Source organism: Canis lupus, chromosome X (genome assembly GCF_048164855.1).
Source record: "Canis lupus baileyi chromosome X, mCanLup2.hap1, whole genome shotgun sequence".
In the NCBI taxonomy this organism is placed as follows: domain Eukaryota; kingdom Metazoa; phylum Chordata; class Mammalia; order Carnivora; family Canidae; genus Canis; species Canis lupus.
Genome location: NC_132876.1, coordinates 3,058,653 through 3,082,551, shown reverse-complemented (window position 1 = coordinate 3,082,551; position 23,899 = coordinate 3,058,653). Strand labels below are relative to the sequence as shown.

At 50.8% G+C, this 23,899-nt stretch overlaps 1 protein-coding gene across 18 annotated transcripts in view; it reads left to right on the top strand.

Annotated features, from left to right (window-relative positions):
• Window positions 1-3,658: 3,658 nt before the first annotated feature.
• The window catches only part of ZNF185 (zinc finger protein 185 with LIM domain), a 76,738-nt gene continuing 56,497 nt past the window's right edge, over window positions 3,659-23,899 (top strand). For 13 of the 18 annotated variants that reach the window (XM_072816755.1, XM_072816757.1, XM_072816750.1 and 10 more), the window contains exon 1: window positions 16,140-16,291. The gene's annotated coding sequence lies outside the window, so the exon portion shown is untranslated. Of the gene's footprint in view, window positions 3,749-16,138; window positions 16,292-23,899 lie in introns of those variants that run through there. The other 5 variants (XM_072816760.1, XM_072816759.1, XM_072816752.1 and 2 more) reach the window with 3 other exon arrangements.

Genomic DNA, 23,899 nt, shown 5'->3' with positions numbered 1-23,899 from the left:
TCACATCAATAAAATGCCTTCACAGCAACACCTAGAAGAGTGTTTGATTGAGTAACTGGGGAAGGTAGCCTAGTCAGGTTGGCATGTAACATCAACCATTATGGGATAGAAGACTTTTAATTGCTTATTCAATTTTTAAAAGGTTATAGGACTACTTGGACCTTTCTGTATTACATTTTTCCCTATGAATTTGTAGTTTGTTTGAAACTTCTAGATTATCCTGCAATTGCAAACCAAGTCTTGCAGGATCAACTCATATTAATGTAAATTATAATGAAATGATGTAAATGATTAATGAAATTCAATTTGAGAACAATAACACACCAATAGTCAAACTTTCTAAATGAACTGCATTTCAAGTAACATCCTTCAATTACCTTCATATCCTTGGTATCCTTGACACCTTCATGCCCCAAGACCCAAGGCTGACAAACCGGATTGATGAAGGTTCCAGGCCCTACAGCTGCTCCAGCCCCACCCCTGCATTACTCTCCTGAAACTCCCTACCCCACCCCGATGCCTTACTCAGGAGCCACGGTCCTCAATCTTTGGAGTACATCTGAGTCTCAGGACATTTGTTAAAAATGTGAATAGTCAGACCTCATCTCAAAGACTTTGGAGCTCTGACGATAGAGCCTGGACCTGTGTATATTTCAAAGGTTGTCCCTGCCGTTCCTGCCCTGCACCTTCAGAAAGGTTGCTCTCAGGATAAACTTTGACCTTCAGTCTGACAGAGGGAGTAGAATCTGTAAAATATGAAGTCTCTTGTAACCCACACACACAAACACAGAGGTATGCATCCATGTGTGTGTACTGTCCCTTGTAGGACTTTCAGAGTCAGGCAGCTGAGTCTCCTGGGGAAAGTTACTGGGACCCAGCAGAGATATTTTTCTGAAGGGCCCTGGGTACCTTGGATTGCTCTCAAGGCTCACCCACTCCTGAGCAGAGTGGCCATGGGCAAATGACCTCAATACTCTGAGCTTCAGTGCCCTCATCTGGATCTTGTGTAGTTCTCTCTCCTTGCAAGCAGCCAGATGGTTAAGATTGGGCTTCCCAAATGCAAGTCATCCTCTGATCTCTCTAGAAATATCCTGCTAAAAGCCAATCACATGCTTTCTTTCAAACGTGGCTTTCTGCACAAATGTTTAAACTCTGACATAAGCAGCAAGTTGCATCAGCCTCTCTTCTATTTAAAGCCCACACAATTCCAATAATTTAATTTTGACCAAAGGAAAAAAGTCTCCTTATAAAGTGGCAGAAAAAGGGAATCTGAGGCCCTCAAAAGGATTTTCCCAGGACATCTAGTAACAGAGACACTTAGCATTGTGTCTAGCACATAGTAACAGTTCAATAAATATTAGTATCACTATTGGTGTGACTAGTGCAGCTCCCACAAACACGCCCAACCTGGTTCCGCATGTACTGGCTAATGGAGCTAATGGAAGTGGAGGTTAGGAGTTTCTGTTCCTTGCAATAGGATGTGTCTTGGCAAATGTGACTCCTGATGCCTGATCTCTGACCTTTTCTTCCCAGGCTCCTTCCTCATAGGGAACTTTTGGTGGAGCTGGTCAGGGCTCCTCCCTGACCTTTCTTATCATTCTACATGCACTCAGCCATTACCATACAGCCATACCATACATACCATACATTACCATGCTGCCACGTCCTCTGTGGCCTCCACGGAGGTCACTGGAAATTGCCTCTAACCCACCACACTTGGCCTCCACTCTGGACAGTCTTCCTGAGCCACAGCCCCATGATATCCTACTGCCAGCTCCTCTTTTCCACTTGGCTGTCACATGGGCCCTTCAGCCTCACTATCTCTCAAGCCATTTTCATTACATTCCCCTCAGAACTGTGGTCCTGAAGATTAAATTTCTACCCCATTCCCTTTCTCAATTATTTCACATGAATACATCTGATTCCCAAGTAAAAGATTAGTCCAAATAACTTAAGCAAGTAGGCACCCTCTCTCTTTCTCATTTATAGCCCAAACTCCCTCAGGGTTAAGCCCATTCCATGTTCTAATGAGCAACAAACGTCCTCTTTGTGCATAGGCCTAACAACACTTTAACCCCTCTAAACTGAAGAAGGAGAGGGCTAGTGGGGGACTCCCCTGTTGAACCTGGGAGTGGCAGCCAGGGAAAGGGGAGATAAAAATATATCATAGTCATATATGAAAGTTTCTGCTGGTGCAAGAAACCTGCATCAAAGTGGCCACAGATGAGCTAATAAAATTTGAATGTGAGGCCACATTTACTTAACTTTCTGTGGAGTCCTGGCCACATTGGGAGGCACCCTGCCTGTACCATTTTCCTGATCCCTTCCTCTCTTTCCCAAGCTTATGGGGCAGGAGGCCTCTTCTTCACCCAAACCCCATTGAGGTTGGTTTATGACATTGAAGATTATCTCTTCTATTATTTTTTTTCTTCCTTCTATTATTTTGAAGCAGATACTGGCCCTCTCCCTGCCCTGTCTTTTTCCCTGGGGAAATATAGTAAATGAATAAAGATTTATTCATCTTGAAAAAAAAACTGCCATTGAGTCCAACTTTTACACATAGGGAATGAGCTGCAAAGAGCCTTGATCAGATGGTGGTGAGCATTTCCATGACAGGAGATTCCTCCTTCCTTCTCTGTCTCTCTCCCTCCTTCTTTCTCTCTTTTTGCAAAAGACGACAGAGCAACCCATGTCCTCTGTGGACACAGCCAGGGGCTAAGACCTGTGACCTGAAGTCACCTTCTACCTCTGCCTCATCCTTCCTTGAGGTCTGAGGCTCTAAATGGGCATGATCTCTGTCACATTCAGGCTCCCCTCCATGCTCCTCTTCCTAGCACCATCTCTCCAATTTCCCCAAACATCTCTCTGTCCTCTCCCCACTGGCTCCCATCACATTCTAGTGGCTAGTCTTGCCCCAGGACTCAGTGACATTTTAAGCCTCTTAGGAACTTTTGTATCAACTACCAGACAGGGCCACCTGGGACCAGGGCCTGGCCCAAAGTAGGCATTCAGAACATATGTGTGGCCACATGAAACTTGCCCCTGGATTCATTTCCCTCTGTCCTGTATCACGGGGAGAGGACAAGGGATGGATCTCAGGGAGCACCTTCTGGGTGACTTCATACAGTCTGATACAGTTTTGATACTTTACAGTGAATATATATGACTCTTAAAAGAGCTTTAAAAAGCACAATTGAACCTATTTTAAATATACACCAAGTATTTACTGGGCTCCTGCTTGTGAACAAATATTATCCTCACACAAATGTTAAGAGTGACCAAATACAATCATGGAAGGACAGCTAAAGGCCAGTGGAGGTAGGGGGGAGAAGCACCATGAAGTCCCATCACTAGATTTCAGTTATTGTTTTATATGGCTGTTTTATTAAGGAGAAAGTATATATTCAAGAGTATCACCTCCTCCAAGCCACTCCCTGGAGAGGAATTTGTCCAGGGAGGCTGTCTTGGTCTAGACCCCAGCATTTTGAGCCAAGCCCCTGTGTTACCTGCTTGATGGGTGTACTGGACCATAGCATATTGGGCAGTGATGCTGGAGGTATCCAGCTATGACTGTCTAACTTGGATTTTGGAACATGGGCATTTGCAAAATGGCATCTTTGTTTTCTTTCCTTCTTCTTCCTTTTTTTATGTAGACTTCACAGCCAGCATGGAGCCCAACACGGGTCTTGAACCCACAACTCCTGAGATCAAGACCTGAACTAAGATCAAGAGTCGGATGCTTAACTGAGTGAGTGACCCAGGTGGCCCTTTGTTTTATTTTTACATTGGAGATGATCCTGTTCCACTACCACAATACTTACTGAGTGCTTAGTGTGTGCTAAGCCCCATGCCTGTTACAAAGAGGCAGGAGAGGAATGAGAGCTGGTTTCTGCCTTCTGGAGCTTGTGGGCTGTGACGGAGACAGAGGAAAACCACATGACGACCACATGATACACTCCATGAAAGGACTGAGCTATATGTGTTGGTGTGGTAGTCACCCAGAGCCTTCAGAGAGGCTGCGGTGAAGAGAAAGCATCCCTTTCTGGTGGCTTTTGAGAAACTACAACTGTAGACAGTCCCATTGTAGATCCAGTCCCTGTGTGAAGTCTTTGTTTATTTTAAGTCAAATTAATTCTTTCTCAGTTCAGGAAGATTTCTGATTCTGCCATCCAAGTGTCCTGTAGATAAGCTCATGTTCACCATCTCTACATCTTCCTGATGTTGTAGAATTTATTTCTTCCTACCTCTGATCTTTACAGACTTAAAAGTGCTTTGCTAGAGAAACAGGTTTTCATCATCGGGGCTTGCCCACCTCTGACAGTCAGCTCCTCGGCTGTGTTAATGGTTTCTCTCTGGGCCCTCTAGGGGGCTGGCCTCTTCTTCCAGCACAGAGGGTGAGGGAGCCTAGAGCCACAGGCTTTATGGGGGTGACACATTGCTTTTGGCTCAAGGCAGCACCCAGAAGCAGGAGAAACTCTTTCTTGGGCGGCCCAACAACTGGCCTTGGCTCCACAGCTTGAAAGCTCCCTGGCCAGAGGAGGTCTGGCACGACTTAAGTGGGTTCCTTGTGAAGTCTTTGGAGCCTCAGCAGAACTAGGTGGGCTGGGCTGGGCTGGCAGCAGCAGGGGCTGGCAGGGTTGGCTTGGGTGTTAAGAATAGCTCTCTTTTCTTTTTTGTTTTTATTAGTGTTTTTTATTATGAAAGTAATACACTGTCATAAAAATCAAAGAGTACAGAATGGAATAAAGAGAAAATTCAAAGTGCCTTCCCACTCGGCCCACACTAACCCATTGCCTAGAAGCAGCCATTCTGATCAGTTTCATGTGAAACCTTCCAGATACTTTCTGTCATATACAAGCAGAAATACAAGAATGTATTTTTTTCAAAATCACTCTTTTAAAGAAAAAGGAGATATACACACTTAAAAAGAATCACCATCACAGAAAATTTAAAAAAAAGAAAATAAGTAATAGCAACCCCAAATTCATCTCCTTAAGATAACAAGTATTAACGTTCTCTGAGGTGTTTCTCAATTCCTTTGAACAATTTTACAGAAATGAAATCACACTATACATGCTGTCATGTATCTTATGTAAACTCCTTTTGCCCTCTTGTTTAACAATGTATTATAGGCATTTTCCATGTCCATAACTAGAGACCTATAATCATCATCTTGATCAGTCACATATTATCCTGTTGTAAATTTTGATAGTACCTAGTGATAGAAACCTAGATTGTTACCAGTTTCTTAATATTATAAAGAATGTTACAAGTATACTTGTACTTTGTCCCCCACCCCATATCCCATGCACTTGCCACCTGAGGATAAACACCACTAATACAACTCAAAACCACAAAAAGCTGACACTTTGTGTCTACTACTGTGGCAATTCTAACACATCTGACAACATCAAGTGTTGGCAAGGTTATAGAATACTAGGCATTCTCACAGACTGCTGGTGGGAATAAAGATCAGTGTTCTGTTGTCATGTAGAACATGCACTTATTCTATGACCCACCATTTCCACCCCTGGGTATAATATACCCTAGAGCTATAGATCTCCAAGTGTAATTTCTCCAACTAGTAGCATCAGCATCAACTGGGATCTTGTTACAAATGCAGATGGGGGGATCCCTGGGTGGCTCAGCAGATTAGCGCCTGCCTTTGGCTCAGGGCGTGATCCTGGGGCCCCAGAATTGAGTTCCGCGTCGGGCTCCTGGCATGAATCCTGCTTCTCCCTCTGCCTGTGTCTCTGCCCGCCCCCGTCTCTCATAAATAAATAAATGAAATCTTAAAAAAAAAAAAGAAAAAAATGCAGATGGATCCCAAACCAAATCAGGAACTCTGGGGGTAAGGTCCAGAACTCTGGGTTTTAATAAACCCTCCAGAGGATTCTGATGTCCACCCAAGCTTGAGAACTGCTCATCTACAGAATGTCTTGCCTGGGTGATCAGATATGTACAAGAATGTTTAGAGCAGTGTTGTTCTTAACATCAGGACAACCAGAAACTTACCAAGTGGTAGAGATGGGGAAAAGTCAGTGGATTTCTGGATCTATTGGGAAGGTAGGGCTGAAGGATTTCCTAATGGATTGGATGTGAGGGGTTAGAGAAAGTGAGGAGTCAAAGATCACATCAAGGTTTTCGGCCCAAGGATGAGCACTGGGTGTTATTCTGTATGTTGGAAAATTGTACACCAATAAAAAATAATTTATTATTAAAAAAAAAAAAGTTTTCGGCCCAAGCCACGAGAAGGGTAGTGTTACCACCAACTTTGCGGGGATAGCTGTGAGAAGAGTGGGTTTGGAAGGAAAGACTGATAAGGAGTTTGGCTTGGGACACCAAGTACAATGCCTAAGAGATATGCAAGTAGAGATATTGCATAGGTCTTGTGATATAGGAACCTGGAATTCAGGGGGAAAGGCTGAACTGGAGATGTAAATATGGGAGTAACCAGCCTTCAGATGGTCTTTAAAGACATGATGGTTCTGGGTCCCTCCAAAGTTAAGTTGAACAAGGTAGGGGCAATGAAAAGACGTCAAAGGAAACTTAAAAAGAGCCAGTGAGGTAGAAGGGAAACCAGGGGAGTAAGGTATCCTGGAAGCCAAAAGAAAGTGTTTACAGAAAGAGTGTCTATATCAAATGCTGCTGACTTGTCTGGTAAAATGAGAATTACAAACCATTGGATTGGAATGCCTGGGTGGCTCAGCGGTTGAGCGTTTGCCTTCAGCTCAGGGCCTGATCCCAGAGTCCCAGGATCGGGTCCTGCGTCAGGCTTCCTGCATGAAGCCTGCTTCTCCCTCTGCCTGTGTCTCTGCCTCTCTCTCTCTCTCTCTCTCTCTCTCTGTGTGTGTGTGTGTGTGTGTCTCATGAATAAAAAAATAAATAAAATCTTTTAAAAAATGAAAACCATTTGATTTAGCAACGTGGGAAGCACTGGTAGCTTTGACAAAAGCCACCTCTGTTCAGTGCTGGGAGTGAGATAGAAGGGAATCAGGCACAGAGAATGTGGAGGCTTCTCTCCAGGATTCTTCCTAAGAAGGGGAGAAAGGCAATAAATGGAGAGTAGCTGAAAAGAAAGATGCGATCAAGAAAAAAACTTAAAAAAAAAGACTTTATTTATTCATGAGAGATACACAGAGAGAGGCAGAGACATAAGCAGAGAGAGAAGCAGGCTTCTGCAGGACCCCAGGATCATGACCTGAGCTGAAGGCAGACCTCAACCATTGAGTCTCCCAGGTGCCCTAAGAAATTGCTTTTTTTATGGTGGGAAAAATTATAGCATGCTTGCATACTGATCTGAATGATCCAGCCAGAAGGAAATAATTGATGACCCAAGAGCAAAGGTGAAATGTTAGTGGGATGTTCCTGAGTGGGTGGCAGGAGATAGGATCAAGAGCTCAAGCAGTTGGCCTTTCATTTTTAGCCAGGATAGGTCATCGTTAGTACCAGGATTGAGGGCAGAAGGCATAGATAATGATGTTGGCTAGTGGGTAGATGTTTATCAGCATCACATTTCATATAATTTATATATTACCATTTTACATATTAGATAATAAAAGGAATTTTTAAATGTTAGTATTGCTGGGTCAAAGGAAGTCTCCGTTGTTCATTTTGTTAGATATTTCTAGATGGCCATTCCAAAAAGGTTGCAGCAATGAATCCTCTCAGCCCTAGGGCCCCTAGGTCCTGATAGGGACCAGTTTCCCATACCCCATTTTCCCTTTTTCATATCTGAGGGAAGGATTGGAATTTCTGACTGCATTTGCATTTCCTTCATATGTTAATGAACCTCTTTTGTGAATGGTTTGCTCCCTTCTTTGCCGCTTGTATTCCTCTTGCTTGATTTGAAAGGAGCCCTTTTTTATTCTAGGAAGATTAAGCCTTTCCCTGTCTTGTGTGGTACAAATAGCAAATAACTCTTCTTCATTTGTCATTTGTCTAATGACCGTTCTAGTGGGTTTTGCCATACAGAAGTTTTCAATTTCTGTCTTTTCTTTTATGATTTCTGGTTTTCATGACATACTTAGAAAGGCCGTCCACACCCCAGGATTCCTTCTAGTACTTTTATGGTTTCAATTTTTTTACGTTAAATTTCTGAGCCATCTGGAGTTTATTTCAGTGGGGAGAGCGAGGTAGGAAATCCAGCTTGTTTTTCCACATGGCCAGTTGTTCCGACATCATCTATTGAATGATACAATTTTTATCCACTGATAGGAAATGCCACCTTGATGATACACTGCATTTGAAATGAACCTTTATCGCTTCCTTCATTCATTTGGCAGAGATTTCTGGTGTACGCATCAGACACTGTACCAGGTGCTTGGGTCAGTGGGCAAGCAGGAGATGAGTTTCCTATCACATCAAGGAGGAAGGAAGGAAAGAGACAGGAGACAGCGACTTTGCAGAGTAGTGAGTGCTGGGGCAGAAGGGCAGCCCAGGAAGAGATACTTAAATGGGTCTTGGAATAGCAGAAGGAAAGAGGAGTCTCAAAGGGAACCCCACTTTCCAGCTTAACCAGCTGGGTGAATGGGGTTACCTTATCACTCAGACTGAGATCCTAGAGGGCCATGGCTCTGGCTGACTTGTGGAGAGTAGATGCCACAGGGCAAGGGTGGAAGCTGGGAGACATGGAGGAAGTGAGGAAGGACACTGGCTTGGACTGCATGGTGGTGGCAATAGAAGTGGGCAGACGTGCTCAGGGAGAACGCCAAGAACAGACAGGTTTCCTGGACTCTCTTAGGGTCTTTGGTTGGGTTTGAAACAGACTGGCATGTACAGATTAATAAGAGAGAAACATACACATTTATTTAATATAAGTTTCATGTGACATGGGAGCCCTCCTAAGGAAGTGAGTACCCAAAGAAATGATTAAACCTGAGTGTTTTCACTCTAGGTTTGGTGAAGAATAGAAAGTTGTGAAAAGATAGGATAGGATAAAGGGTTTGAGCTAAGTGTAGTAAACTGGGGGGAACTTAGTAAGGCCTGTTTGTTCATGTTCTTCTTGGTGTTCCCCTGCCCCTTGGATGTTCTTTTCCCCAGGGTATAGGGAGGGTACCTCTCACATGAGGGTCTTAAGATCTGCTTCAGTGGAGGAAGGGTGGGGAGGAGAGGGAGAAGGTGGGAAAGCTTGCTTCTGCTGTTTTCTCAAACTCTTTCATCTTAAAATATTCAATATACCAAGGCGCTGTGTTTTGGGGTAGCATGTCCTAAATCCTGTGCATGGCCATATGATTTCATTGAGCATCTCTCCATGTAATGGGCTCTATTCTTAGTACTTTCTATGTAATCTTTCCAGCAACCCCAGGAGGCAGATGTGGGTATTCTCATATCTCTTGTACAGGTTACAAATGGAAACCCAGAGAGGGCAAATAATCTGCCTAAGGTCTCACTGCTGTTAATTGGCACAGCCATGATTTGCACCCAGACAGTCTAGTTCCAGAGCCTGTGCTCCTAATCTTTAATGCCGCCAGATAAGTGGAGTGCCAGGGAGGCCATGAGCATCATGATTTTCCAGAATGAAGGCATGATCAACTATGGCTAAGAGGTTAAGCAAGGACAGAGATGTGAGTACTGGGTCTGACAACATGAAGATCATTTGTAGCCTTGACAACACTTTAAGGGAGTGTTACGTTTGAAATCCTAATGGAAATGGGTTTATGAGACAGTTGGAGAAGTAGAGACAGCAAGTGTAGATACCTCTTTCATAGTTTTGCTCAGTAGAGCAGAGAAAAGGGACACAAACTGGGGGTGGGAGTGGGTTAAGTGAGATTCGTCTTTTATCTTTAAATGCTGATGCAAATGCTCCAAATGATGAGAGAGACAATGGGATAATTAGAAAGAGGAGAGTCCTTGTGACTGTGACAAGTGGTAGGATCCAGAAATTTATATTGATACTATTCTGCAGATTTGTGTGACCTGTGCCAGCACCATCATTGCCTTCAGGAAGGCATGAAGAAAGCAAATGTTTACATTTGTCTGAATTGGACAGTGCAGTAGAGGATATTCAGATGTTGACAAGAGAGTCGTCAAAGTGCTGGGCCATTGTCTCTGAGCTGTATAGGGAGAGAAGTGAACAGAGGAAAAGGCTAACAGATGGGGAAAAAAGTAAAGGAGCAAACAGATGGGAGGTCTCCGTGACCTGGAAAGGTAGTCATTGCTATCTTTCATTGAAAGTTGAGCAACAAGCCTGTTAGAAAGACAGGAGGTAGGGATCAGAAAGTGGAAGATTCCAGAGGTAACAGGATGGAGACTGTGCCTGTTTGAAGAAGTGGCTGCAGTGGAATTGACAGGACCTTCAGAGATGTCAAGGTCAAAGACCTTGGGAGGCCTGAAAGGGGGTGATGAATGGTCCACAGGCATGGATGCTGGAGGCACACGCTTTATTATTCCACGTCCCAGTCACCTTTGCACATCCATGTGATCTGGGTGGGAAATCAGGATGAGCCAGGTGCAAACACTTGCCTGCATGTTGGACGATGTGTTAGCCCGTTGGCCTGAACCGTGCAGAACTTTTTATCCGAGGGCAGACTAGTCTATCTAGAGGTAGAGGGGGTGTGGGGGAAGGAAGAGCTCCCACAGAACTGGGCTGCAGGGACACTTATTTCAGTTAAGGAGGAAGTGGAGAGGTTCTCTCTAAGTAGAAGCGGAGCAGCTAGAGTGGCTCTGTACAATAGAACTTTCTGCCATGCTGGAAACACTTTCTCTACAGGAGCTGTTAGCCACATGTGGCTATTGAGCACCTGAAATGTGGCTATTGTGACTGAGGAGTTGAATTCTCAATTTTATTTAATTGCAAATACTTGAATCTGAATAGCCACATGCAGCCAGGGGCCACTGTGATGGCTAGTAGAGCTCTAGACAAATGTGCTGCTTAGGGAGCTGCAGTCCTCAAGGTCACAACTGGGCAGGTTGGGAAGGATGAGCAGGGGCACAGGACACTATGCCGGGGAGCCTAGAGCCATTTGGTCAAGGTACAGGTAGAGGTTACTGGGCCCAAGTGGAATGGACAGGGGACAGGTATGCCCCACATCCTGGCTTTTCTGATCCTGTTGTGATGAGAGCCAGACCCTTCCCACTATGCTGAGAAGATGTGGGTTTCCACCAAAGGGGGCTTTGGCCAGTGGCCCCTTGATCCTGCTCAGATAGATGAGGAGACAGCCTCTGAACTGTTCCCTCCAATCTCTCAAAGGCTGGTCCCCTTGAGGAGATCAAGGCAACTGAGCACCCAGGAAGGTTTCCAGAAAAGAAACCTTACTAGAGAAGCAGACATCGTGAAAGAGATGAATCACAGCAACCTGGCTCTCCTGTGTAAAAGACCTTCAAGGATCCACTGTACTTTCCCTTCCCAGGTGGGCATTTCCCAAGTGCAAGCCCATGCTTAACCAAAAGGAACAAGTTGGAAACTCCTGCACCCAGCCAGGCCCTCAGGTTGCTGTGGCTTCAGCTCTACTGGCCAGGGGTTTAGCCAGGCCAGCCTTAGCAGAGTCCCTGAGGGAGAGCTCCCATCCCTCCCAGACAGATCGAGCTGCCCAGAAGTCAGTCTTCCCTTGCAGCCTGTATCCCCTGCTGCCAGGTCTCCCAGCGCAGGGCACCAGTCAGGTCAGGGGCACTACATGCACCCCAACACCGACTCTGGCCTTCTCAGGTTATTTATTTATTTATTTTTAGCTTCCGCACCTTTTCTCTTCTGGGTCAGTGCTCACAATGCCCAGTGGGAATTAGTCTTTCAAGAGGGTCCTGGGAGACTGGGCTGCTTCTGTGGCAGCCAGCAGGGCCTCTAAGGGGCAGGGCTTGGAACTGGTCTGGGGGAGGGGCTCCCAGCAGGGCCAGACAACTTCCACATTCCCCTGTCACTGGGACCCTCAGCATGGCCCCTTGCCCAGAGCGGCTGAGCCTGGGGATGAGGGGGCGCTGGGCAGGGAGCCCACTGTCTCCTCCTCATGACTTCCCTTCCTCCTCATCCCAGGAGCCTCCTTGCCGGCCAACTGTACTAAAACTCCGGAAAACCATGGCGGGGAGGTTTTCCAATTAGAACATTCTTTTTCCGATCTGTGGATGATTCTTACAGCAGCAAAAAGCCATTCTTCAGGGCATGCGGGGATTATCTGCCAGCGAGGCCTTGGCTCAGCTTGTGCACTCGTGCTCTGGAGGCCTGGCCTGGGGCTGCCTCAGAGCCAGAGACGAGAAGCAGTCTGAGTTCTGGGGCATCAGGTCACATAGGCCAGAACTGATGGCAGACTGTTTCCCGGACTCATTCAAAATAGTAGATCCAAAAGGCGGTAGAGAGTCACCCTGGGGGGGGGAGGGATGTCAACCTGACCTACGGAGGCCTGCCTGCATGACCTGACTTCCCTGCTCCCATTGGGGCCACTGTCCACAGAGCAAGAAACCTCAAGGCATGGATTCTGCCCCTTGGAGCTGAACTGGTTTGGTTTTCCCATGGGACTGGGAGCTGCTCCAAGCCAGGACTGGGTCTGACTGGTGTCTAAGTGGGTGGAGGGTGTGGCAGTGTGGTGGGGAATGGGAGGCCCAAAGGGGACACTTGGTGAGGGAGAGTATGCATTCGTGCCAGGGAAGGGGACCAGCCCCTCAGAATGCAGGCTGAGGGAAGGGCGGTCTCCCCACCAACCCCCCCACCGCCCTCCGAAGGCAAGGCTGGGCCAGCAGAGTCTCATGGACAGATCGGACCGGTTCCCAGCAACCTGGAGAGTTGGGTCCAGATTCAGAGGTCTGGCCCTGCAGGTTCTGAGCTCTGTAGGGGCTGCCGTGGGTGCAGCCCCACCTGGCGACCCCTGCCCCCAGGCAACCCACTCTGCTTGGAGCTGACAGAGTCACCCAGCAAGTGGAAACTGGTTGAAGAGCTTAGAAGGCTGAGGCAGCACAGTGATCGTGGAAGGAGGGAGGGAAGAAGGGGATTAGGGTGCAAACGGGAACCCTGCCCTCCCCACACGGGAACCTGAGCACCCTACCTGGACAAGGGCTCCCTGCAGAGTAACTAGAGACCTAGCTTTAGTCCTAGTTTTGCCGCAGACTGGCTGTGTCGTGGCCCCAGCTAGATGCCATCCCCGTCTGGGCCTATTTCCCCATTTGTACAATGGCAAGAGTTTGTGTCAGTGTATCGTCTCCAGTCCCCTCCAATATGAGGACACTCTGCTGGGGGGGCTGGTTGGTTCTGGAGCCTGTCAGCCTTCGGAGCCCCACCCATTACTCCCCTTCCTAGCCTGGGAACTCTTTGGCTACACTGGCTTGCCTGAGTTTTGTTCTGAGCCCTGGAGCCTCCCGAGAGCTTTGGAGCTCTGCTGGCCAGTTCTTTTCAAACAGCCACTCACCCCCTACTCATCTGCTTACTTCGACCCGCTCTCCTAGAGAATTTGTCTTCTTCCCTGCTCATGGGCTGTGATCCCCACACCCTCCAGAGGGGTTGTCACCTGCGTTCTCCTGCCTCTACCTTCCAGGCCTTTTGCCTACCCAAACAGCCCAGCCTAACCCTGCTCTCAAGCCCATCCTAGTTGGAGGCTTGAGCTGAGAACAGAGAGGGACAGGGCCAAGCTCAGGCCAGGCAGGGGTAGCCATGGGGTCTTGACCCTCAAGCTGTAGGCCAAGGTGAAGTTCATGAAGGAGCCAATGTTGTGGCTGAGAGTGAGTGGAAGGTCACCACCAAGGGGACACCTTGTGCAGGGGGCTCAGTGGTATGAAAGCACTTGGTGTGTCTGGTCCTGGGTGTCTGACAACAAGCAGTCAAAGAAGATGCTGATGAAGTTGGGCCTTGAAGCCTGGCTGAGGTGGCTGGGGGTGGCCCTGGCAGGAGTCGGGGGTTCTGTTGGGGCAGTGAACGGGTGGGCAAGGCAGGGCAGGGTAGGGCAAGGCAGTTACCATTCGAGTCAAACCCGTTTGTAGGTGAGATCAGCTGCAGGGCCTGGCAGCCTGGGAGGGAGGGAGGAGTTGAGGAAAGGCTGGTCTCTTAGACTGGCGCTGTTGTGGCATATCTGGCCTGGGCAAGGGCTGAATCACCTGGGACATGGGAATAGCACAAGGCCCCAGGGCAGCCCACCCCAGGGCTGACCTCCCTGACTAGCCATTGGTGTCCTGGGACCCCATTCTCCTTGTACTCTCAAGCTGGTGCACCCACACTTAAGGGTCTGGATCAAACTTGCCCTTTCCCATGGGTGGCCTTGGGAGGGAAGGGCCACCCTCTCCCTCACCCTGCCATCGAACCCGTCACCATGCCTTCTACATTCTACATCTTTAAGCTAGGGGTTCTTGAAAGGGATGCAGCCCAGAAAGGGGGTGTGACACACCCTAGGTCATACAGTTATTTAGGAGTTAGGATGCCAAGCCAAATCCATGGCCACCAGCAGCCCAAGGTGGGGGATGGGAAGGTGTTAGATGCTGGTCACCCGACTGGAAGCAGAAAAATGCTGACAGGCAAGAGACAGATGAACTGAAGAGACTTTATATACAATTCCCCCATCCCCACCCCTCCACACATAGTCACACAGACACAGGGTCACCTCCTCCCTACCTGACAAAGGCTAGGAAGAGAAAATAAGAACAGCTTCCAGAGTTTCAATCACCCCTCAGGCCCCTCCTTCTGCAATTCCTCTCTGACCCCTTGTGTTGTCTCTGTGCCCCAGGGATGAGTCAGACAGGCTCTGCCCTCCTGGAGCTCACCATCTAGAACAATAAAGGGTCATGACCACTATGCTAGATCAATGTCAGAGGATGGAACTGGGGAAGCAATCCACATCCCTGGCGGGGGGGCGGGGGGGTGCTGCAGTCAGAAGATCTACAGCCACTTGAGTGAAGGTTTGGAGAACAACTAAGACAAGGGGACAAAGGACACTGTAGGCAGTCTGAGTGCCAGGAGCAAGTGCCCCAAGGAGATAGGACTCATGATGTATTTGGAAGGCAAGAGGGGAGCGTGGCTGATCTGCAAAGAGAGGTGGGCACCACCTATCCTTGGGCCCCCTTGACGTTTGGCTTTTATCCCGAGAGCAATGGGAAGCCATCCAAGAGTTGCAAGCATGTAAACCCTGAGACTGACTTCTGTGTGGAGACTGGATGGGAAGGAAGGCAAAAGAGAGGCAGGGTAAGCAGGCCTGGACTAGGGGGTGGCAGTGGGCATGCGCACAAGTCTATGGATCAGAGGGCCATTTGGGATACAGACTTGATGGGGCTTGAGGAAGGAGGAACTGCCAGAACACATCCTTTCCATCCTGTCAGCTTGATAGGCCAACTTTTGGCCAACTCTATGCCTCTGTAGGACTGACGTGGCGGCCCCTCGCATTGGAGGCATTCCCTGGACCCACACCTGGGGTGGGGGCTTCCCTTGATGCTCCCTCCTTCCTAGTACGTAGCTCTGGTGCCTTGCACCTAGCAGGTACTCAGTAAGCATGATTCAATAACACACATCCTCAAAGAGCATGAATGAATGACACCTGTCAAACTGCACTGGCCCCAGGGGTCTGCAAGTGTCAACTGTGAGGTGGCCCAGCTTGCTGACAGGGTGCTCCTGGTGTGGCCTCCCAGGGAGAGAACTTCCCTCCTTCCCTCTGTGAGCTGCCCGGGCTCCCTCACTTTCTTCTCCTCCTTCGCAGCCTCTAGGACTTCCTGTATGATCTCAGCCTCTGGCCCCCCCGGCCCCCCTCCCCGCCCCTGTCTGGGATCTTCATCTGTAAAATGGATCTAGGAACAGTAGTCCTCAACAGAATGAACCCGCAGCATCTGTAGAAGTCATCGGCCCTGAGCAGGGGCCAGATCGCATCGGGTGCGCAATAGGCAGCCGGGGCCCTTCATGTGGCCGAGACCTCCCAGCCCAGGGCCGCGCGCCCGAAGGAATTTGCCTGGAAGTTTTCCACCGCGGCAGAGGCTTCTGGAGCCTGCTCTGGGCTCGGCGTGGGGAGCCCCGGCCTTGATTTCTCCAGCAGCCCCGCGGGGCGGGGCTGGGAAGGGGCGGGCGGGCGGAGGACACTGGCGGGAGAATGTGCGGAATGTGCCAGGCGCATCTACCTACCCCAAGAGAGGGCAGGGGAAGGGGGCCGGCCGAGGGGAGGGGCGAGGGGCGAGGCACTGGGCGCCGGTGAAAACCTGTTTGTTCTCCTGCGGGTGGAGCCCAGTCCGCGCCTTCTCGCCGCCCTGTGCGCTCCCGGCTGCACCGCCGCCCGCCGCCCCGCGCCCGCGCCCCGGCCCGGCCCGGCCCGGCCCGACTGGGCGCTGTCCACCTGAGGGAGCCCGCGCCCCGCGCCCGCCTGATCCCCTGCCCGCCCCGCGAGCCGAGCACCTGTGCCAGGTAGGGCTGTCGAGTCGCCGTCGGGGCGGCCGGCCGAGAGGCATTGGGCCCGGGTGGGGGTGGGAGGGCTCCTGGCCCCTGCCCCGGCAGGCGGCAGGGACAGCTCAGGGCCTCAGTTTCCCCTGCCATGACCCTCCCCGGCTCCAGGCATTCCTTTTGGGTTTCCAGCAAGGAGACAGTGCACTTGGTTTTCTGGTTTGCACCATGAGCGAAGAGAGGAAGGTAGAGAGTCAAAAAAGGCTGGCCTCCTCGACCTGTCTGGAAGAGGGGGGTTTGATTGTTAGTGACTGCCCCGGGCCGGGGTACTCTGAGCATTGACTGCAGGGAAGAGTCAGAGCTCTACAGATCAGCTTGGTTCACCGTGTCCATTTTATAGGTAACAACACTGAGACCCAGAGGCTGGCTCACCCTGAAGGCCAGAGCAGAGGACTTGAGGGTTGCTTGTGATGAGCATGTGCTGGGCACAGGGCAACCTCCTTGGAGGGCTACCAGAATGGTAGCTGCCCCAGACAGAAGGCGCCGAATCAAGTGTCACTGGGTGTTATCAACGGGATCTGCAGCAAGCTGGCTCTGTGGCTGAATTGTTTCGATGGGGGCAGGGGAGCCGAGAGCCTTGTCCTCTTTGGAGAGGCAGAGTGATACCTGGCCTCGGGAAGACTGAACCCTCAGCATCTCTGACTGCTCTGCCACTTGTGAGCCCGGCGTGGGGCGGGGGGCACCTGGGCAGCTCCGTCAGTCCAAGGAGATAACACACGGGGCCTCCTTCCACCCAGGGCTCAGATGAGGTCAGTGTGACTGCAACAGGGCTCTGGAACATCTGAGGTGCGGTAGGAATTGTGTTCTCACTGGGCTGTTTGCACTTAGTTTGGACGTTGTGGAACACTGTGCATCTCCGGATCACGATCTGTGAACCCTGAGAGAGAGCCCCTCACACCCCATCCATCCAGCAGTGGTTGAGGCCTCCTGAACCTGGACCCACTCTTGCTTTCCTCTCATGGTCCTTCAGATTTCTGGTCATGGTACCTGGCTGGGGACAGGAAGCAGGGTGCCCTGGGCTGATTGATAAGCCTGGGCTGTGGGGAAGGACCCTGGATTCCTTGTTCCCTGCTTACCAGCTCACATAATGCTGCAGGGCAAATCTAGGGGGAAGGGCAAGCAGGGGAGGGTCCTACGGTCCAAGGCCTCCACTGCCCCATCTGAAAAATCAGGGGCAGCCCAGAGGCCAGCTCCGAGGCCCTGCTTGCCACTTAGAAGCATCTAGCTGGGGCATAGATGCATGGGCCAGGGGCCAGCTTGCTGGGTGTACCTGTGCTGTTTGTCCCATTACCTGTGGGCCATCCCAGGATGGGAAGGAGCAGATCCACCTCACTTGCCCTTCTCCCTCCTTCCATCAATTGTCAGCCCCAGCGCTTGTGCCTTCCTGGCCTGGACTTCAGATGCCCCGGCCTGCCTGAGGGCTCTATAGTCAGCTGTGGAAAGCTAATGGAAGGTACCCAGAGCAGCACACAGCAGGTGCTCCAGATCTGTTCATCTCCACCCTTCGGAGACTCACAAGTCAGTGACAGAGGTGGCCCGTGACCATGTCAGGTGCTGCAGCTCTGAGTGGCATAAACACAAGGGGCTGTGGGAGCTTGGAGCAAGGGAGCAGCTCTGACTGGGAGGATCAGGGAAAGCTTCCTGAAGGAGGAGGGGTTGGAAGTAAGGGGAGGAGCTCAGCGGCTGCCAGGTCAAGGTCTACATATCCTTTGGAGCTGCATGAGTCTAGCCTCCCTCTTGTTCCCAAGCAATCAAAGCCAGTTCTTCCTAAACCTATGTTCTACCCAGAGCTGGGCTGTGGGGGTCTGGAGAGAAATCAGATGCAGGCCTTGCCCCAGGGAGTGACAGTCTAGCTGGGGACATGGATGGCCACTCAGTAGGGAGCTACCACCAGCATCGAAACGTCCCCACCTCACTTCCTCTTCAGTCGGGGTCCAGATTTCAGACAGTCCTCTGCCTGAGGGCAGTGATCCCAGGGGTGCCCTCCTAAGATCTAGCAGGACAGGCAGACATCATCAGCACCTGCTTCCTGAACTGTCTTCGGTCGTATGCCAGGAAAAGTCCCAAAACGGGCTCAGTGCACTCTGAAACTGGAAGCCTGCCTTCTTCCTTCCCCACTCAGCCTCCACGGGTGACTGATCCCTTTGGTGTGGATCTTGCTTCAAGCCACAGCCCATAAGGTGCCAGCTCATGCATAACACCAGCTTGCTTGCTACTTGCTGGGCTCTGACGTTGCCCCCACTGCCAGGCCCTCCCAGGGTGGGCTAGGACTGTGGTTGGAGGAGAGGAGAGCTGTTTGCCATGACTCGGAGCTCCGCACAGCAACCCCCACGGTGCCCCAGGCTCCTGTGGTTGGGATCCACCGGGATCCCAGGACTCTGCATTCATTTATACTGTGCTGCACAGAGCTGCCTGATGGCAGGACTGGGGCAGCGCACCTGGCAGGCCCACGTGCCTGAGCATGACGCTCAGGAGAGGTTGGCATCATTGTTTCGGAGGGCCCGTGAGCTGGCCGGAGATTCACGACGTGGAGCGGGGAGGTGAAGGGTGGGAGACTGTGTGATGGGACAGGGAGGTGCCTTCACAGCCCAGTAGTAAGAGAGCAGCTCAGAGGTCAGGTTGAGTTTACACCCCAGCTCAGCCATCGTCCAGTTGTGCAACCCGAGCACATCACATAGCATCCGGAGGCCTCGGTTTTGTCACCTCTACAGAAGGGAGGCTGAAGCCAGGGGCACAGATTGAGCCAGGACCGCCGTGTCCTCCTCCGGGGCCATGGTGGCCAGGGGTGAGGTTGGGGCCAGGTTGGGAGGAATGTGGGCTCCCCACCTAGCAAAAAATGGTTTAAAAATCACTGCTAGTCTGTTCTGATGATGCATATAGTATCTACCTACAGTTAAATTATTTGCTACAGCACACTTCATTCGTAGATCATTTCTGGATGCCTCCTGAAATCTGATTTGCTTTCTTTTTTAATGTTGGCCGTTTTCATTTTTAACCGTTTATCTTGGATCGATTTAAAACTCACCAAAAAGTTGTAAGAATGGTACAAAGAACTCCCTCAATGCCGCATCTGGATTCCCTGCTGTGGAGGAAGGTGACATGGCGGCACTTGAGTGACAGTAACGTTCGTGGAGGAGTGGCCATTGGAGGGGTTGGGGGTGGGCAGGGCTGGTGTCAGTTCTTTTTTCAAAGAGGGAAACTGAGGCACAGAGGGGTACTCGCTCAAGACTCATTGGAGGATTAGGAATGGAGCCAGTTTCCCTTGGCTCACAGGTGAGCATGTGCACATTTGGTGAGTGTTTTCTGATTGCTGGCCTGTGTTGGGCTCTGGGGCACAGCAGTGAGTGAGAACTGAGAAGGGTGGGGATGAGAGAGCAGGAGGGACAGGTCTGGGTGGAGAGGCCTGGCAAATGAAAAGTTAAGAGGCTCATTGTCAAAGTCTAATGTGGGGAGGCAGGAGCCTCCAGCTAAAGCACATATCCCAGAGGTGCAGGATTCTACAGGGACCCAGAGGCCACTTTCAGGAGCACCATTTAGGTCTTTCCCGTGGGAAGTCTGCTCACTTCCCACTTCAAGAGAGAGCCAAGAAGTGGAGCTGGTGGTGGTGGTGGTGGTGGTGGTGGTGGTGGTGGTGGTGGAAGTGGCTGTGGAGCCTCAGGGCCATGCCATGGGACAGAGAGGAGACCTGGCCTTTGGGGCCAGTGGTGGACAGGCCTCATGCTGCTGCAGGCTGTCACTGGTGGTGGTCTTGGCCTTGGACCCCTTAGTCTGGTTCCTGTGATCATTGGCTCAGCACACCATTTTCTGATGACTAGGTCATTTTTCCAGAGAGCTTGACGTGGCAAGGGGTTCCAATCACAAGAACGAGTGAAAATGCTTACATCAGGCAGTGCCTGGTTTAGACTAAAAAACAAAACAAAACAAAACAAAAACCCAGGATTTGTTACACCGCTTTTGCCTGGTGAACTCCTAAGTCATTCTTTCATTCTCTGGGGGAGGCCTGAGCTGAGGGCACTTCCTTGGGAAATGTAGCACTCTGGCAGTGCCCTGGAAGGGCTGCTCTGGCCTTCTGTCTGTCTATCTGTAGGCCCAGCACCCAGCCTGGCTGCCAACTTTCCATAAGTGGTTGTTGAATACATGAAAATGTGGCCTTGGGCAAATGCTTTCTCCTCTCTTAGTCTCCATATTCTTATAGAAAAATGGGGACAGTGGTGATAGGTAAGGGTGGAGTATGGGAAACTGGGTCTGGGGCGGATAGGAGGGGAGAAAATAGCTGGGAGGAGGCCTGTCTGAGGTTGGCCCGGGTGGGAGGTGTTGTTGGCTGGGGAGAGGGGGCTGGGTACCTCTTTTCCTCTTGAGCTTTACTCATGATCACCTGTAACTAGGACAAAAGGAAATCTTTGGCCAATGTTAGTCAGAGGCAAGTTGGGGCAGGGGGAACTTTCTGGTCTCCGAGCCTGCTCTGCCAAAGGCTGAGAAGGTGGTCACAGTGAAGGTTCAGGGCTGTTCCTGAGGAAGCCATTGGTCGAGCTGGATGGGAGTGGGCCCACATCTCCTGAGTCCCTTCCAACCCCTTTAGGTGTCTGTGTGCAGACAGGGATACTGTCTCTGCTCCACTGGGATGGGCTTCAGAACACCTTGCTTCCCAGGCTACAAGGGTGCAAGGAGTGGGGGACAGAGCCAGCCCAGGCCCTGAAGAATGCCCAGGGTTCTGCGGGGTCCCTTCTCATGCCACCGCAGGGGAGGTGGAGGCCCTGGGAACACTGGGAATAATTGATATGGGTGGCTCCGGCAAGGGGTTCTATTTGCAGTGAGGCCTCATGGGCTCTGCTGTCCCCATCATCTTAGCCCTGCCCAGACCCCTGGCCTCCACAGAGCATCTCAGAAGGCCCTGCCCAGAAGCCCTTGCTGGCCCTTGAGGCTAAGCCACCCCTGAAACGGCTCAGTCACCCCAAGCAGTCACTTGTATCCAGCCTGGAGAGAACTAGAAGATGGGCACAGGAGAGCCAGGACAAGTCCCAGCCCCTCGGCCATGGCTCCCTTGCCCCCCTGGGGCTTGAGTTCTCCACTGCCTCTGGAGAGAGCTGGCCCTCCTCACACCCTCAGACAGCTGCCTCCCTGGGCCCTCCAGCACTGACGCCGAGAAGTCTAGATTCTGGGATGTTGGGGGTGGGCTGGGGGAAGGTGAAATTCCAGACTTTCATGTAGAAGTCATTTACCTGTAAAGCACATTTACAAATACTCTCCCCCCACACACGCATTCTTTTTCCACATTACATTTTTCCCTCTGTCATCCAAGTCTCTTCCAGCTCTTTCTTCCACGTGGTGCGCCTCCTTCCTCCTGCCCTAGGAGCCTCCATGCCGGAGTTCCTGGCACTGCAGCATCATGTGCAGTCAAGGTGCTCTGCTCCACTGGGGCTGCTGGACGCTCCATGCTGAGCGGGCAGGGGGCCTGACATGACTCAGCTGCTCAGCCATCTCTCTCTGGTGGGCCTCTGCAGGGCCCCCTACTCCTGGAGTGCTGCCAAGACTCTCTGGATCCTGGGAATCCTAGGTGCACCAGTGCACTGCCCGCTCCACTCCTCCTGGAGAAGAGCAAGTTGTCTGGGTACTGTCCTCTTGCCAGATGCTGACACTGGAAATCAGAATGTCCTCATTTGTGAAGTCTGGCCTCAGGAGGCTGCTTCATAAAGCCTTTGATCATTCCAGCCCTTGGCGGCCTGGGTGTTGTTAGCCTGGGTCTAAACTTAGAGATTAGGCCAAGTGCCTTCAGAAAGGATTGGGGAGGGCACCCAAGCAGGTGGGGGAGGTCACATTCCCTGACTTTTGGTGTCTGAAGCCCCTTCACACTCTGTGCTATATGCTGCCTGTGGCCTCACTCCATTCATCTCTCTGTCCAGGCCTTTCTCAGCCTGGCATGTGGAGTACGTGCCAGCCATGGCCTGGGCACTCCCTGAGACACTAGGCCTTTGACCCCCGGGGATGTTCTAGAGGGAAGACAGAACAAGAAGGGAAGTGCTCTGAAAAAACTATGGGGTCCCATGCCCTGGTGAGGAGCACTGAATCTCATGCCTTCCCCCACCCATGACTAGGGACTTCAAATTCAGCCAGAGAGTAAGTCACATGTCCCATGACTTGTTTTAACAGAACTAGGACTCAGACTCCTTGTCTAGTTCTCTTTCATTTGCACCTGAGTTGAAAGAGACATCATGGATGTGTGCCTTCTTGGTGTTGGCCAAGTTCTCCTCATCTCTAACACCATGAGTGTGCCCCACCCATGAAATGACAGATAATGAGCCCAGCTGGCTTGGCTCTACAGTGTTCTGAACAAGCATTGTCTCCTACCCCCTTCTTAGATTCTGTTTCTACTGCTTAGAGGGAAAAGGTAGCAAGTAGGGTTCTCTAGCAGGTAGACTTTGGCTACGTTCGTTTTACCCTCCCATGGTAACCCAGACCACCCCCAAATGAAGAAGTTTGAGGGGGCTCTTTCATGGGCATTTATGCGCAAGGGAGGACTGTTACCTTGAAGCTCAAAGGCATTTGCCTGGAACATACCCAAAAGGGACCCAGATGCCCATTCTGGAAAGTGGATCTAAGGCCCAGGGTCTTTTCTTTGCATCTTTTCCCACATCCTGGGGCCACTGATGGCCGTTTGTCCAAAGGGAACATTGACAGTGAGAATGAGCAGGGGCATCCTCCCCATGCTCAGAATCCCCCATCACCAGTTGTGCCAGAAGGGAAGCATGGAGGGATTCTGGCCTGGGGAGCCACGTGGGCCCTGGCAGCCCAGATCCTTGGGGTTGTAGAGCCCAACTCAGGCTGTTATAGGAAGGCAAGAGGATACAGGTATGACAGCTGGGATTTTGCTTGCAGGTTTTGTCTTTCCATAGTTTAGTCATTGACACCCTCACCCAATGATGGGGAGCCAAGGTTCCATGGGAGCAAGGAGTCTCCTTCTGCCAAGCCAGCTGTCTTCTCTGAGACTGCCTGACAGTGCCCAGTGGAAGGATCAGAACTGGCTGGGTTTACCCATCTTAGAAACAAGTTGTTGAAAGACATGTGGCTTTTCTTCATTACACCTCTTCTCTCATGACCCAGATGGGAGCACTCATGTTTTTGCTGAAGTGATTCTGGGGCTTTGCCTCTGTTAGGGCTCCATGCCTTGGAGCCCCATGAAAATGCTCAGGGACAGAGTTTTACTCAAACATGGGCTGAAGTTGGCCTGGCAATGGGCCCATGCACTGGGTGGCCTAAGGCCTTGATGCCTTTATCTACATGTCACTTGCCACATCCGTATTTGGTCACTGGGCTTGACTGTATGGGCCATGCTCTGGGTTGTGCCCTCTTGTCCTATCCCACTGCTTCCTGAGCCAATCCCTAACTTACACCTAAGGGGTCAACCAAGAGTTGAAGTGTGGGCTTGGGTTCCAAAAGACAGAACTACATGTGATCCCTACTGGGGATCCCTGCACAGGAAGTTGGTACACGAAGGGAAACATAGCTGGGCTCCCTCTCAGCCCTCTGGGTACAGGTTGTCAAAACTCACCTCTGGGAAAGAAGTCCTGCCCCTTG